The sequence below is a fragment of the Canis lupus genome, chromosome 5 (genome assembly GCF_048164855.1).
Source record: "Canis lupus baileyi chromosome 5, mCanLup2.hap1, whole genome shotgun sequence".
In the NCBI taxonomy this organism is placed as follows: Eukaryota; Metazoa; Chordata; class Mammalia; order Carnivora; family Canidae; genus Canis; species Canis lupus.
Genome location: NC_132842.1, coordinates 58,531,655 through 58,547,306, shown reverse-complemented (window position 1 = coordinate 58,547,306; position 15,652 = coordinate 58,531,655). Strand labels below are relative to the sequence as shown.

The 15,652-nt window shown below is 41.6% G+C and overlaps 1 protein-coding gene across 14 annotated transcripts in view; it reads right to left on the bottom strand.

Annotated features, from left to right (window-relative positions):
- The window catches only part of LOC140633797 (uncharacterized), an 87,782-nt gene extending 74,278 nt beyond the window's left edge, over nt 1-13,504 (bottom strand). For 8 of the 14 annotated variants that reach the window (XR_012031388.1, XR_012031393.1, XR_012031395.1 and 5 more), the window contains exons 1-3: nt 13,242-13,504; nt 2,043-2,879; nt 1,840-1,956 (exon numbers count right to left, since the gene is read on the bottom strand). The gene's annotated coding sequence lies outside the window, so the exon portion shown is untranslated. The remainder of the gene's footprint in view (nt 1-1,839; nt 1,957-2,042; nt 2,880-13,241) is intronic. The other 6 variants (XM_072826856.1, XM_072826851.1, XR_012031397.1 and 3 more) reach the window with 5 other exon arrangements.
- Nucleotides 13,505-15,652: the final 2,148 nt, after the last annotated feature.

Sequence of the window (15,652 nt, the reverse complement as noted above, 5' to 3'; positions counted from 1 at the left end):
GGAACAATTTACTAGGTAACCTTGAAGTCAGATTGAATTTCAACTTGTTTCTAATTACTGAGCATTTTTGATAATGTCACTGTTTAGGTAACTTTTTCTATTTATTAAAATCTTCCAATAGGGAAACATACAAAAGATGTTTTATAAAACCATAAGAGGGGCACCTAGGGAACTCAGCTGGTGTCTGACTCTTGATTTTGGTACGGGTCATGATCTCAGGGTTGTGAGACTGAGCCCCACATTACGCTCTACGCGGGACACAGAGACTGCTTAAGATTCTCTCTCCCTCCCTGCCTGCTTTATAGAAAAAACACATGAAAGAGAAATTGGGAAATTTAACAATGAATTTTCTATATGGCAAAAAATACAAGCAAAGTAAAACAAAAAAAAATTTTTCTAAAGACTAGGAACTATAACTCCTTCTTTACAAATGACTATTCATTCTCCCTAATACATCAAGAGTTCCTCGAAATGGAGGCCAAAAGAATACTAAAAATCCATGAAAAAAAGGAGCAACAAACATGGATAGTCATAGCAAATACAGAGGAAATGATGGTCACAATCACACCCCAAAAATTTGAATTAAAGTTATACCGAGTTACTATTTTTTTTTGCCTATCAAAATGTCAACAATTCAAAAGTTTTATAAACCTTCTGCTGACGAGTTTATGGGAAAACAGGCCCTGTCTAAAACTGTTGGTAGGAAAACTCAATAAGTACCTTTATGGAGTGGTTCTACTAATTTAATATGAATATGAATACAAATACTCTTTGATCCAAAAATCTCATTTCTGAGAACTTACCGTATAGACCTATTTCACACGACCACAGTGATGATAATACAAATGAAGCTGTAATAAGTAACCTTATATAGCCAAACATCCACAGTAAGGATATATATTCATATTTGGTTATGCATGCATAAGGAAACTCTAGGATACCTGAGAAACTAATAATAGCAGTTCCCTGGTGGGAAGGGATTCGGGAACAAGCAGACAAGGAACACAGTAACGAAGGAAAATACACACAGGTGCATGAGTCCATCTACACGCAAATACACATGTAGACATTTCATAAAGCAATGAACTTGCACTGTTCAAAAGGTACACACACATATACCTATATAGATAATTTTTGAATAATGCAAATTATGGCCCATTAAAATATGACACTTTAAAAAGTCCTTATAACTTGATGGTTAAATTAGTTTACAGTTTCAGTTAAAATCTGTGAAGTATCAGTATTCTTCTAGTATTTAGCAATCTCAAGGCTTAAAACCTCAAATTAATACTACAAGATAAAAAAAATCTAAACCTTTAAGCTATTTCAAATGCTGATAAGAAAACAGTGAGACAGATATTCTCCTCATACACTGAGGTGAGAACACGAGTCTTTAAGACCTATTTAGAAAATAATGTGCTAATAATTTCACCTCTAGGTATCTAGCCTTAGGAAGTCAGACGAAACATTAAAAAAATTTTATAGGCAAAGCTGTTCATCTCAAATGGCAAAACAGACGATAAATAAAATAAAATGGCAAAAGGTAGTAAAATATAGTATCAACCCCTACCCACCAGGGGCATCAAATAATCCATGACTGATTCAGGATGTAGGCTGTAACATTATTACTTTTCTTAAATACAATCATTATAATAAGTGAAAACAAGAAACTATAAAAAATTTCAGAGGAAAATGGCTTGAAACAAATTCAAATAATATTTGCAATGGTTACTTTTGAGAAGTGAACCTAGAAGTGATATTTTTCTTCTCTACGCTTTTTCCAATTTTCTTATACTGAATACGTATTTTTATTAAAGAAAAAAAAAGGTAAGTACCTACCCTCATAAACTTGTTTCAGAAATTTCGCTTGGAGAATGATTCAGTGGAGAAGAGGAAGGTCTGAAGCTACCTTCCTCAGCCATGTCCACCACCTTCAGGAGAGTGATTTTTGCAAACCTATCAGAAAAGTGTAATTTTTCAATGGGAACAACAACACAATCACTTCTAATTCTGTGAACGTGAACAATTACTTCAACACTTACCAACACTCTTAGGTGCAACTATGCAATGTTTTCCAACAAAAGTCACATGTTTTTCACTGTTGCTTGCTTCTCTAGCACATTCATTTTCCCTCAGATTTTCTTCATTATTTGGTATTTATTCACTCTTTTCTGACAGCCAAACGTATGCTGGGCCGGGATTCTTTACTAATGAATCACTATCAGATTTTGGAGTGGATACTGATGGGGCTGTTACATGGTTACCAATATCTGGTAATTTGCTATCACTAGGATAGGTCTTCACGTCAACTACCATATGTTCACTCTCATTTCTATTTGTAAAAATTGAACATGGAAAGTTTTTTCCAAATGATTCCTGATTCTCACTCTTTCCATTTTCACCATAAAAAGTAAATACTATATTTTCTTCTGGGTTCCCTTAAGGTTTTATTAGTAGCACCCAAGTCCATTGTATGGATGTCTTGTGTAGTCTGTTCTTTTGGCAAAGATAAATCCCAAATATCAGATGTACTACTGGCTCTTGAAAAGTCTTCCAGTCCACATTCATATCTACTAACTTCTGTTCTGGTAAGGTATTTCATCATATCAAACATGCTGGAGCCAATACTTTTTCCTATACAACTAGGCAAGAAATGAGACTCAGTGGAATAGTCCTTCTGTTCATTATCCTCCTGAAAAGTCTTCTCTCTAGTTTCATTTGAAAGTGCCTTGATCATGGAAGGAAGTTGGGAAGGATCAACACTCACTGATTCATCTGCAATGGCTGAAGCAATGGTGCTTATCCTACGTACAGAATCACCACCAGTAGGTAGCTTGTATTTTGTCTCTTTCAGGTTTACTACCCATGAAGAAATTATCCTAGAAAGAAGAAAATTCACATCAGATAAATTTACTCAAATCCATGGACATGTACATATTAGTGTAATCTTTAGACATTACATAAAATTTCCCAGCAGCTAAAAGTTAATGGCATACCGATTAAATACCCTTATTAAATAAAGGACACTTGGTATCAACTTTAATGATAGAGTACTGGGTTATTCAGAGTTGGATTATCAAGTTAACAAAAATATTCAGGTTTAAAGAGATGATAAAGAGGAGTTAAAACTGAACCAGACAGTAATTTAAAGCAAAAAAAATTGGGGCGCCTGGTAGCTCAGTTGGTTAAGTGCCCAAAGGTGGCTCAGTTCATCATCCCAGGGTCCTAGGACCTAGCCTTGCATTGAATTCCCTGCAAAGGGAGGAATCTGCTTCTCCCTCTCCCTCTGACATTCCTCTTGGTTGGGCCCTTTCTCTTTCTCTCTCTCTGTCAAAAATTTAAAAATGAAACAGAAACTTAAGACTGAAATTGAGAATTCATTGAGCCATTGTGATTCCAAGTATAATTCTTGGTAATTTCATTCAATTGTTAGAATGATTTATGAACCAGGCATAAATAGGAACCATGGGTAAACAACTGAAATGGAACCAAAAGCAAAGAAACATAAACCTATCTAATACTTAAAAATCCAAGGTAAGACTTCTATCTCCAGTAATAACAGACTAAGCAATGCAAACTATCTCTGGCTGAGAGCAATTAGAGCTGGATAGAATATCCAGAAGCATCTCTTGGAAGGCATTGCAGAGCTAAAAAATGAACAAAAAAACCACTGGGCCAAAATCCAAGACAAGAAACGATATAAGTACTGAGGAGGCTCTTCCCTGGGGGCGCAGGGGGAAATTTGTTGCTTCAAGATGATGCTGTGGATAAGACTTGAAGAATAAATTCAGCAAAGCTATTCCTATGGGAGTGAGGGTATAAAAACAGAGTTCTGTGCCCAAAAATGATTAGTGGTAAGGAATAACCGGGACAGGGGATCCCTGGGTGGCGCAGCGGTTTGGCGCCTGCCTTTGGCCCAGGGCGCGATCCTGGAGACCCGGGATCGAATCCCATATCAGGCTCCCGATGCATGGAGCCTGCTTCTCCCTCTGCCTGTGTCTCTGCCTCTCTCTCTCTCTCTCTCTCTGTGACTATCATAAGTAAATAAATAAAAATTAAAAAAAAAAAAAAAAGGAATAACCGGGACAAACACCCATGCTTTAAGAAGAGACCACAAAGGGCTACACACCCTCAGAGAAAAGGAAAACCAAAATTAGGCTGCCTCTCAGAAGGACGGAGGGCCAGTTCCAATCAGCTTCAATCCAAGAACTGGACCGAAGAGATCTGAGACTGCTAGTATTCCTCATTCATGTTAGAAGCAAACAGAAGTCCTGTCTGGAAGACTGTACGTCCCATGGCCTCAAATTATTTCAGGGACTTTTCATGTAGAAGTCTACCCCTCCATTCATGAATGACACATGGCGTTCCAAGATAATGTGGCCCAAATCCCAGAGAAACAGACTCATGAGGGATATACAGCAATGAAGCCATCAGAACCTAAAACACATCTAAATCTAAAATAAGTATCTAAAACATAAAACCTAAAACATACTTAAGTAAATAAAAGACGATAACGAGAATCAGAGAACTAGAAATTATTAAAAAGAATTAAATGTAAATCATATAATCCAAACTTACAGGAAACAAAATAAGAATCTAGTGGATGGGTTTCATAACAAACTGGATCCAACTGAAAAAAGAATGAGACTTACAAGTTTGAAAAAAAATCCAGAATAAACTATGAAAGAGAAAGTAACAGAAAATACACAACGGAACAGAAGTACCAGGAAGAAAGCTACTCTGAGAAAACCTAACATACTTGTACATGAACTTTCAAAAGAAAAAGGACAGATAATGGAACAAATGGTTTCTTGGAAGATATAGAGGCTGATAATTTTCTAAAACTTGTGAAAGTCAACAATTCAAGATGTTAGGAGGCCTACACACACTAAGCAGGATAAAACAAAAGATTTCTAAGCACATCACAGTAAAATAGATAAAAATCAAAGTAAAAAATTTTGAGAGCAGCCAGAGATAGTAAAATACATTATCTTTAGTAAAGTTAACAGGAAGATTGGTAACAGACCTTTAAAATGAAATGTGAAATGGTCTATTCAAATTGCTGAGTTATTTCCAACATGGAAGTCTGTACTAAACAAACACATGCTTCAAAAATAAAGGTGTGAGCAGCCCTGGTGGCTCAGTGGTTTACCACCGCCTCCAGCGCAGTGTGGGATCCCGGAGACCCGGGATTGAGTCCCATGTCAGGCCCCCTGCATGGAGCCTGCTTCGCCCTCTGCCTGTGAAATCCATCTGGACCAGTGGATCATTTCAGTCCATCTGGACCAGTGGATCATTACTGAGGTGAGCACTTGACAGGATGAGCACTGGGTGTTATTCTATATGTTGGCAAATTGAACACAAATAAAATAAAATAAAATAAAATAAAATAAAATAAAATAAAATAATAAAATAAAATAAAATAAAATAAAATCTCTCAAAAAATAAAAATAAAAAATGGAACCAATTCTGAGCCACTTATCATGTGTCAAAACTTTTCAAAAGACTAAAACCAAGCATTCTCTGTCTGCAGGCCAACAGGCCTAGAATCAGTATTTGAAAATTTGCAAACTCCCCAAATGTTTGGAAACTAGGCAATACACCTGCAAAACACAATGGACCAGAGATATTGGGAAATAGGTTAAAAGGAACAAAAACCGTGTGAGATATCTAAACATATAGGATGTACAAAATAGTATGAGACACAACAACATCCTTGCTTTAAGGGAAATGTATACCATCAGATGTTTATATAAGAGAAGCAGAAACGCAGACAAGTTAAGCTAAACGAATTATCTCCAGAAGTTAGAGAAACTATAAATTAAATCCACCTTGAAAATATGGAAGGAAATAAAGAAAACAAGATATGAATAGAAAACAGAAAAAAATAGTGAGTTAATTAAATTGAGAAATCACTGGTAAGAAGCGACTTAGAAAAAAGAGGGGGAAAAAAAGCAAAAGCAAATACATAACAATGAAAAAAGCAAATACATAACAATGAAGATGTCCCTTAGGAGCCTAAAATGAAATTAGGGACACCAGGGTGGCTCAGTGGTTGAGGGTCTGCCTTTGGCTCAAATCCTCAACCTGGGGTCCTGGGATTGAGTCCAGCCATTGGGATCCCTGCAGGCGCCATGCTTCTCCCACTGCCTAAGTGTCCTTCATGAATAAATAAATAAATTCTTTAAAAAAGAAATCTAAAATATTAAAAGATCAAACAATCACAAGAGAACATTTTGATCAATATTTACCAATTAAATTTGAGTGATATATTTCAAGTTTAGATAAAAGATGCAATTCCTAGGAAACCACAATTTCCTAAAACTGACACAAGATTTATTTTTTTTAATAAATTAATTTTTTTGGTGTTCAATTTACCAACATACAGAATAACACCCAGTGCTCATCCCATCAAGTGCCCCCCTCAGTGCCCGTCACCCACTCACCCCCACCGCCTGCCCTCCTCCCCTTCCACCACCCCTAGTTCGTTTCCCAGAGTTAGGAGTCTTTATGTTCTGTCTCCCTTTCTGATATTTCCCACATATTTCTTCTCCCTTCCCTTATATTCCCTTTCACTATTATTTATATTCCCCAAATGAATGAGAACATACAATGTTTGTCCTTCTCCAATTGACTTATTTCACTCAGCATAATACCCTCCAGTTCCATCCACATTGAAGCAAATGGTGGGTATTTGTTGTTTCTAATGGCTGAGTAATATTCCATTGTATACATAAACCACATCTTCTTTATTCATCATCTTTCCATGGACACTGAGGCTCCTTCCACAGTTTGGCTATTGTGGACATTGCTGCTAGAAACATCGGGGTGCAGGTGTCCTGGCATTTCATTGCATCTGAATCTTTGGGGTAAATCCCCAACAGTGCAATTGCTGGGTCGTAGGGCAGGTCTATTTTTAACTCTTTGAGGATCTTCCACACAGTTTTCCAGAGTGGCTGCACAAGTTCACATTCACACCAACAGTGTAAGAGGGTTCCCTTTTCTCCGCATCCTCTCCAACGTTTGTTGTTTCCTGCCTTGTTAATTGGCCCCATTCTCACTGGTGTGAGGTGGTAGCTCATTGTGGTTTTGATTTGCATTTCCCTGATGGCAAGTGATGCAGAGCATTTTCTCATGTGCATGTTGGCCATGTCTATGTCTTCCTCTGTGAGATTTCTCTTCATGTCTTTTGCCCATTTCATGATTGGATTGTTTGTTTCTTTGGTGTTGAGTAAATAAGTTCTTTATAAATCTTGGAAACTAGCCCTTTATCTGATACGTCACTTGCAAATATCTTCTCCCATTCTGTAGGTTGTCTTTGAGTTTTGTTGACTGTATCCTTTGCTGTGCAAAAGCTTCTTATCTTGATGAAGTCCCAATAGTTCATTTTTGCTTTTGTTTCTTTTGCCTTCGTGGATGTATCTTGCAAGAAGTTACTATGGCCGAGTTCATAAAGGGTGTTGCCTGTGTTCTTCTCTAGGATTTTGATGGAATCTTGTCTCACATTTAGATCTTTCATCCATTTTGAGTTTATCTTGGTGTATGGTGAAAGAGAGTGGTCTAGTTTCATTCTTCTGCATGTGGATGTCCAATTTTCCAAGCACCAATTATTGAAGAGACTGTCTTTCTTCCAATGGATATTCTTTCCTCCTTTATCGAATATTAGTTGACCATAAAGTTCAGGGTCCACTTCTGGGTTCTCTATTCTGTTCCATTGATCTATGTGTCTGGGCCAGTACCACACTGTCTTGATGAGCACAGCTTTGTAGTACAACCTGAAATCTGGCATTGTGATGCCCCCAGATATGGTTTTCTTTTTTAAAATTTCTCTGGCTATTCGGGGCCTTTTCTGATTCCACACAAATCTTAAAATCATTTGTTCTAACTCTCTGAAGAAAGTCCATGGTATTTTGATAGGGATTGCATTAACGTGTAAATTGCCCTGGGTAACATTGACATTTTCACAATATTAATTCTGCCAATCCATTTGTGTCTTCCTCCATTTCTCTCAGAAGTGTTCTATAGTTTTTAGGGTATAGATCCTTTACCTCTTGGTTAGGTTTATTCCTAGGTATCTTATGCTTTTGTGTACAATTGTAAATGGGATTGACTCCTTAATTTCTCTTTCTTCAGTCTCATTGTTAGTGTATAGAAATGCCATTGATTTCTGGGCATTGAATTTGTATCCTGCCACGCTACTACCAAATTGCTGTATGAGTTCTAGCAATCTTGGGGTGGAGGCTTTCGGGTTTTCTATGTAGAGTATCATGTCATCGGTGAAAAGGGAGAGTTTGACTTCTTCTTTGCCAATTTGAATGCCTTTAAAGTCTTTTTCTTGTCTGATTACTGAGGTTAGGACTCCCAGTACTATGTTGAATAGCAGTGGTGAGAGTGGACATCACTGCCTTGTTCCTGATCTTAGGGGAAAGGCTCCCAGTGCTTCCCCATTGAGAATGATATTTGCTGTGGGCTTTTCGTAGATGGCTTTTAATGTCAAGGAATGTTCCCTTGATCCCTACACTCTGAAGAGTTTTGATCAGGAATGGATGCTGTATTTTGTCCAATGCTTTCTCTGAATCTAATGAGAGGATCATATGGTTCTTGGTTTTTCTCTTGCTATAAGATGAATCACATTGATTGTTTTACGGGTGTTGAACCAGCCTTGTGTCCCGGGGATAAATCCTACTTGGTCATGGTGGATCCAATTGGCCAGTATCTTGTTGAGAATTTTTGCATCCATGTTCATCAGGGATATTGGTCTGCAATTCTCCTTTTTGGTGGGGTCTTTCTGGTTTTGGAATTAAGATGATGCTGGCCTCATAGAACCAATTTGGAAGTCCTCCATCTCTTTCTATCTTTCCAAAAAGCTTTAGTAGAATAGGTATGGTTTCTTCTTTAAACATTTGATAGAATTCCCCTGGGAAGCCATCTGGCCCTGGACTCTTGTGTCTTGGGAGGTTTTTGATGACTGCTTCATTTTCCTCCCTGCTTATTGGCCTGTTCAGGTTTTCTATTTCTTCCTGTTCCGGTTTTGGTAGTTTGTGGCTTTCCAGGAATGCATCCATTTCTTCTAGATTGCCTAATATTGGCGTATAGCTGTTCATAATATGTTTTTAAAATCGTTTGTATTTCCTTGGTGTTGGTAGTGATCTCTCCTTTCTCATTCATGATTTTATTAATTTGAGTCTTTGCTCTCTTCTTTTTAATAAGGTTGGCTAATGGTTTATCTATCTTATTAATTCTTTCAAAGAACCAACTCCTGGTTCTGTTGATCTGTTCCACAGTTCTTCTGGTCTCGATTTCGTTGAGTTCTGCTCGAATTTTTTTTTTTTAGCATGTTTTTTTTAAACATTTTTAAAAAATTTTTATTTATTTATGATAGTCACACAGAGAGAGAGAGAGAGAGAGGCAGAGACACAGGCAGAGGGAGTAGCAGGCTCCACGCACCGGGAGCCTGACGTGGGATTCGATCCCGGGTCTCCAGGATCGCGCCCTGGGCCAAAGGCAGGCGCTAAACTGCTGCACCACCCAGGGATCCCTCTGCTCGAATTTTAATTAACTCTCTTCTGCTGCTGGGCATAGGGTCCATCTGCTGTTTTTTCTCTAGCTCCTTTATGTGTAAGGTTAGCTTTTGTATTTGAGTTCTTTCCAGTTTTTGAATGGATGCTTGTATTGCAATGTATTTCCCCCTTAGGACTGCTTTTGCTGCATCCCAAAGATTTTGAACGGTTGTATTTTCATTCTCATTAGTTTCCATGAATCTTTTTAATTCTTCCTTAATTTCCTGATTGACCTGTTCATCTTTTAGCAGGATGGTCCTTAACCTCCACGTGTTTGAGATCATTCCAAACTTCTTGTTGTGATTTAGTTCTAATTTCAGGCATTATGGTCTGAGAATATGCAGGGGACGATCCCAATCTTTTGGTATAGGTTCAGACCCGATTTGTGACCCAGTATGTGGTCTATTCTGGAGAAAGTTCCATGTGCACTTGAGAAGAATGTGTATTCAGTTGAGTTTGGATGTAAAGTTCCGAAGATATCTGTGAAATCCATCTGGTCCAGTGTATCATTTAAAGCTCTCGTTTCTTTGGAGATGTTGTGCTTAGAAGACCTATCGAGTATAGAAAGAGCTAGATTGAAGTCACCAAGTATAAGTGTATTATTATCTAAGTATTTCTTCACTTTGGTTATTAATTGGTTTAAATATTTGCAGCTCCCACATTCGGGGCATATATATTGAGGATTGTTAAGTCCTCTTGTTGGATAGATCCTTTAAGTGTGAGATAGTATCCCTCTTCATCTCTCACTACAGTCTTCGGGGTAAATTTTAGTTTATCTGATACAAGGATGGCTACCCCTGCTTTCTTTTGAGGACCATTTGAATGGTAAATGGTTCTCCAACCTTTTATTTTCAGGTTGTAGGTGTCCTTCTGTCTAAAATGAGTCTCTTGTAGACAGCAAATAGATGGGTCCTGCTTTTTTATCCTGTCTGAAACCCTGCGCCTTTTGATGGGGTCATTAAGCCCATTCACGTTCAGAGTTACTATTGAGAGATATGAGTTTAGTGTCATCATGATATCTATTCAGTGCTTGTTTTTGTGGATTGTTCCACTGAACTTCTTCTTAAAGGGGAATTGTAAGAGTCCCCCTTAAAATTTCTTGCAGAGCTGGTTTGGAGGTCACATATTCTTTCAGTTCCTGCCTGTCTTGGAAGCTCTTTATCTCTCCTTCCATTGTGAATGAGAGCCTTGTAGGATAAAGTATTCTTGGTTGCACGTTCTTCTCATTTAGGACCCTGAATATATCCTGCCAGCCCTTTCTGGCCTGACAGGTCTCTGTGGAGAGGTCTGCTGTTACCCTAATACTCCTCCCCATAAAAGTCAGGGATTTCTTGTCTCTTGCTGCTTCAAGGATCTTCTCTTTATCTTTGGAATTTGCAAGCTTCAGTATTAAATGTCAAGGTGTTGAACGGTTTTTATTGATTTTAGGGGGGATCTCTCTATTTCCTGCATCTGAATGCCTGTTTCCCTTCGCAGGTTAGGAAAGTTTTCAGCTATGATTTGTTCAAATACATATTCTGGACCTCTGTCCCTTTCGGTGTGCTTGGGAACCCCAACTAAAAGTAGGTTTTTCTTCCTCAGGCTGTCATTTATTTCCCTTAATCTGTCTTTATGGTCTTTTAATTGTTTGTCTCTTTTTTCCTCAGTTTCCCTCTTTGCCATCAACTTGTCTTCTATGTCACTCACTCATTCTTCCACCTCGTTAACCCTCATCGTTAGGACTTCTACTTTGGATTGCATCTCATTCAATTGATTTTTAATTTCTGCCTGATTAGATTTAAATTCTGCAGTTATGAAGTCTCTTGAGTCCTTTATGCTTTTTTCTAGAGCTACCAGTAGCTGTATAATAATGCTTCTGTATTGGCTTTCTGACATTGAATTGTAATCCAGATTTTGTAACTCTGTGGGAGAGAGGACTGTTTCTGATTCTTTCTTTTGAGGTGAAGTTTTCCTTCTAGTCCTTTTGCTCAGTGCAGAGTGGCCAAAAACAAGTTGTATTGGGAAAAGGAGAAAAAGAGAGAGAGAGAAGGAAAGAAAAGAGAAAAAGAAAAAAGAAAAAAGGAAGAAAAAAAGGAAAAAAGATTAGAAAAAGAGAAAGAAAAAGAAAGGTGAAAAAAAGGGGTGGGGGAAGCAATCAGAAATCAAAAAGAAAAAAAACACGGGGGAGTATCTTCTGATTCTGTATACTTTAAATCTCTTGACTTCCCCTGGAACTTGTCCGTCTAGCTGCTCTTCTGGGGGAGGAGCCTGTTGTGCTGATTTTCAGGTGTTAGCACTTGGGGGATCTGCTCTGCCCCCTGCTTGGTTTTAGGGCTCAGTCGGGGTTGTTCACCCCGTGAGGCCCCAGGAGGAACCACCGCAGTGGCTGCTCTGGAAACTTGGATTCAGCCCCCGAAGTAACTCCGGAGCTCTCCCTCTGCACGGCCTGGAGGCTCCGAGGGCTGGGCCGCTGAACTGCTCAGCTCGGGGCAGGAGCGTCCTTGCTGTCTGTGCCCCCTCTTGCCCCCTCGCCTCTGCCTGTCCTTGGGGGAGTTCAGATCTTGGGCTGTGTCCCGGCGCCCTGTGCTCCCGGTCTGCGCTGTTGGATTCGCGCTCCCGGCCGCGCAGCCGCCTCTCCGGGGAGCCGCTGCCCGAGCCTCTCCGAGTTGCTCCGGTCCCGCCGTGCGCGCTGCAGCCCTTAGGGAGCTCGGTGCACTCTCCCCGGGGCGCAGGTGTCTGTTAGTGTCCCAGGGAGCCAAGGGCATCCCCGCCCTCCTGGGGTCCTGCTCTAACTCCCTGTGGGCTCCTTTCCGCGGGGGGGGGGGGAAGGCGCCTCCCCCACCGGCCTTGGTGCAGCTCCTGCTTTTCCGGGACGGGGCTCTCCTGTCCTGGGGACACTCGCCCCGGCCTTAGCCCGGCTCCTCGCGGGGCTCCTCTGCCTTGGATGCCTTTTGTTTCTTTATTTCTTTTTCCCCGTCTTCCTTCCTTGATAGAAGCGCGAACTCTTCTCACTGTAGCATTCCAGCTGTTCTCTCTTTAAATCTCAGGCCGAATTCATAGATTTTCAGGATGATTTGAAGGTTATCTAGGTAATTTGGTGGGGACAGGTGATTTGGGGACCCTACTCTTCCGCCATCTTGCCCCTCCTCCTGACACAAGATTTAAACATCGGAATAGCCCTCAACTATTAAAGAAATTGAAGGATACTTGGGTGGCTCAGCTGGTAAAGCACCTGGCTTCCGCTCAGGTCATGATCTTGGGATCCTGGGATCCAGCCTTGATCGGGAGCCAGCTGGTGAAAGTGCAGGGGGCCACAGGGCACCAAGGCCGCCCCCACCCACACCCCAAACACCACCCCAGGCCCGAGACCCCGCGTCACTCACCAGCCTCCAAGACACAGAGTGGGCTTCGCCCGCCGCCGCCCCTGCTCCCGCCGCAGAAGGTCCCGCGCTGGTCCGGACCCCGGGGGTGGGGGGCGCAGGGGGCCCACTGCACCATGGCCACCCACACAGCAACCCCAAACCCAGGCCTGCGCCCGCGTGTCTCCCACCGACCTCCCCTGATACAGAGCAGGCTCCGCCCGCCGCCCGCCAAGGCCGCCCTCTTCCTGACCCCGGGGGGACGCAGGGGCCACTCAGCACCTCGGCCGCCCCACCCCCACCCCCACCCCCACCCCCAAGCCCGCGCCCGGGCCTCACTCACCGGCCTCCCACCACACAGGGCGGACTCCGCCCACCGGTACCACGGCCGCTGCCCGCCGAAGCCTTTGTCCGGACCAGGCGGACAGGGTGACAACGACCCTGCCCCCTCAGCCAGAGGCGTCCGCAGCCAGGCCCCTGAGGACCAACCGTCCCCGGGGCCAGACCGGCTCTGACTGGCTTTCCCAGGGTGGCGAGGCTGCGCCCTCTGGGGCTCCGAGTGCGCATGCGCCGGGGTGCTCCTGTCGCCAGCCTCCCACTGGCGCATTGCGGGCTCCCCGGCTCAGCGCGGAGCCTTAACCCTTCCAGCCCTGGACTGGGACGAGGGCGGCTTGGAAGAGCGCGGCAAGCGGGGCGAAGATGCCCACGGCGGCCACGCACAGGCTGCCTCGGCCATGTCGGGCGGCTCTGAACGCCCGGAGCCCAGCCGCGCGGGTGGTGCGCGGGGTTAAGGTTAGAAGCCCGGGAGGGAGCTCCGGAGTGAGGCCGCAGCCTCTGGCCCTTGTCTGGCACACGGGGGGTGCAGGGGGCCACCTGGCACCTTGACCGACGCACACCCAACCCCAGACCTGCGCCTGCGCCTCCCCCACCGGCCTCAAAGGACACAGGGCGCACACCACGCGCTGCGGCCGCCGCCGCTGCCACCGACACTCCCGTAGCCGCCACCGCTCCCGCCCTTGTCGGGACCCTGGGGGGTGTGATCCTGGGGTCCTGGAATCGAGTCCCACACCGGCCTCTCTGCAGGGAACCTGCTTCTCCCTCTGCCTGTGTCTCTGCCTCTCTGTATCTCTCATGAATAAACAAAATCTTTTTTTAGAAAAAGGACTTCACTTTTTTTTTTTTCACTTTTTGAATCATAGTGTTGTACACCTGAAATTAATGTAACACTGTATGATAGTTATAATTGAGTTTTAAAATTATATATTCATATATATTTAATATATATTTATATATTTATTCGTGAAAGGCACAGAGAGAGAGAGACAGAGGCAGAGACACAGGCAGAGGGAGAAGCAGGCTCCATGAAGGGCGATGGACATGAGACTCCGTCTCCGGTCGCCAGGATAATGCCCTGGGCTGAAGGCGGCGCTAAACCGCTGAGCCACTCGGGCTTCCCTATATTTAAAATATTTAATACATTTATTAAATGTATATTATATCTATTAAAACATAGTTGATACATTAAAATTAAATATATTAATTAAATTAATATAAAAACAAATACCAATATTTATTTTAAATATTAAATATTATTAATTAATGTTAAATTTAAATAATACCAAAATATACTTATTCAATATATATATATTAGTATATGTTATTGAATATATATTTATATGTAAATTTTTATATGTAATCTATTATCCTATTTATATATTATATTTATAATATTGCATTAGATTATATTCTAAATATATTAAATTATATTATAATATATTATATTTCTAATACTATATATATATCTATCCAGGTATTAGGTCAGCTGTTTGCTTGAGACCTCAGATTTCTAACACATCTAAGAAGAGTTGTTTTCCGTTTGTTCAGCCTTTTTCCTTATTGTGAGGACAGGAGCAATGAATTCTAAACTCTTTATGTGTTGGCCTGGCAATGGAATTTGACTATGCCTCTTTTCTCAAACCCTTTCCTGTACCAGATTTCCCTTAGCCTAGAGAAAGTGATGATTTTTCTTTCACTTACAGGGAAAAAAAAAAAACCTGTCATAACCTGGGGGCACCATCATAATTCAACTTATCTATTTTTGCTTGGCAATGGCCCCATTCCTGAGTGTTTGTTCTGGAATTGGGTGCATGGTTTTCCTGTCCACCTGCCCTAGATGTAGAGGCTGAACTTTCTATCAACACAGAATAGATTCATTTCTGGAAACTCCATCGCAGTGTAATCAATGGCAGCTTACTCTCAAGTACAAGCCCTTCATTCACACTTTACTCTGAGTTAACCAGCTCATGCTTCTTGTTGAGGTGCCTGGGGCTACATGCAGAACACCGTACCAAGTAAACTCATTTTGGTTAATTTTAAAACATTCAGGACCTTCTGAACCCTGTGGCTTTCATTGGAAAGCCAGTTTGATGGCCTAATTTACTAAAATTCACTTCATTTAGATCATTAATGAAAATGTTAACTATCAAGAAATATATTCCTTTTGTAACTGACCCCAAGTCTGTCTGTGCAATGTGCAGCAAGGTCAATCACTGAGACATCAGGTGTGCAGTAAGGAATGGGTTTTTGAGAGGCAGCCAAACAAGGAGAGCAAGCTTCCCCTCTTATGCCTCCCTGAAACAGGAGAGAAAAAGTTTTTTTATAATCATAGGGGGTTTGTGGTTACATATATGTTGATGAAAAGGGCAAGGAAGCTTATAATTCATGAGGAAAGATGGAGTATGTACATTGAGTAAA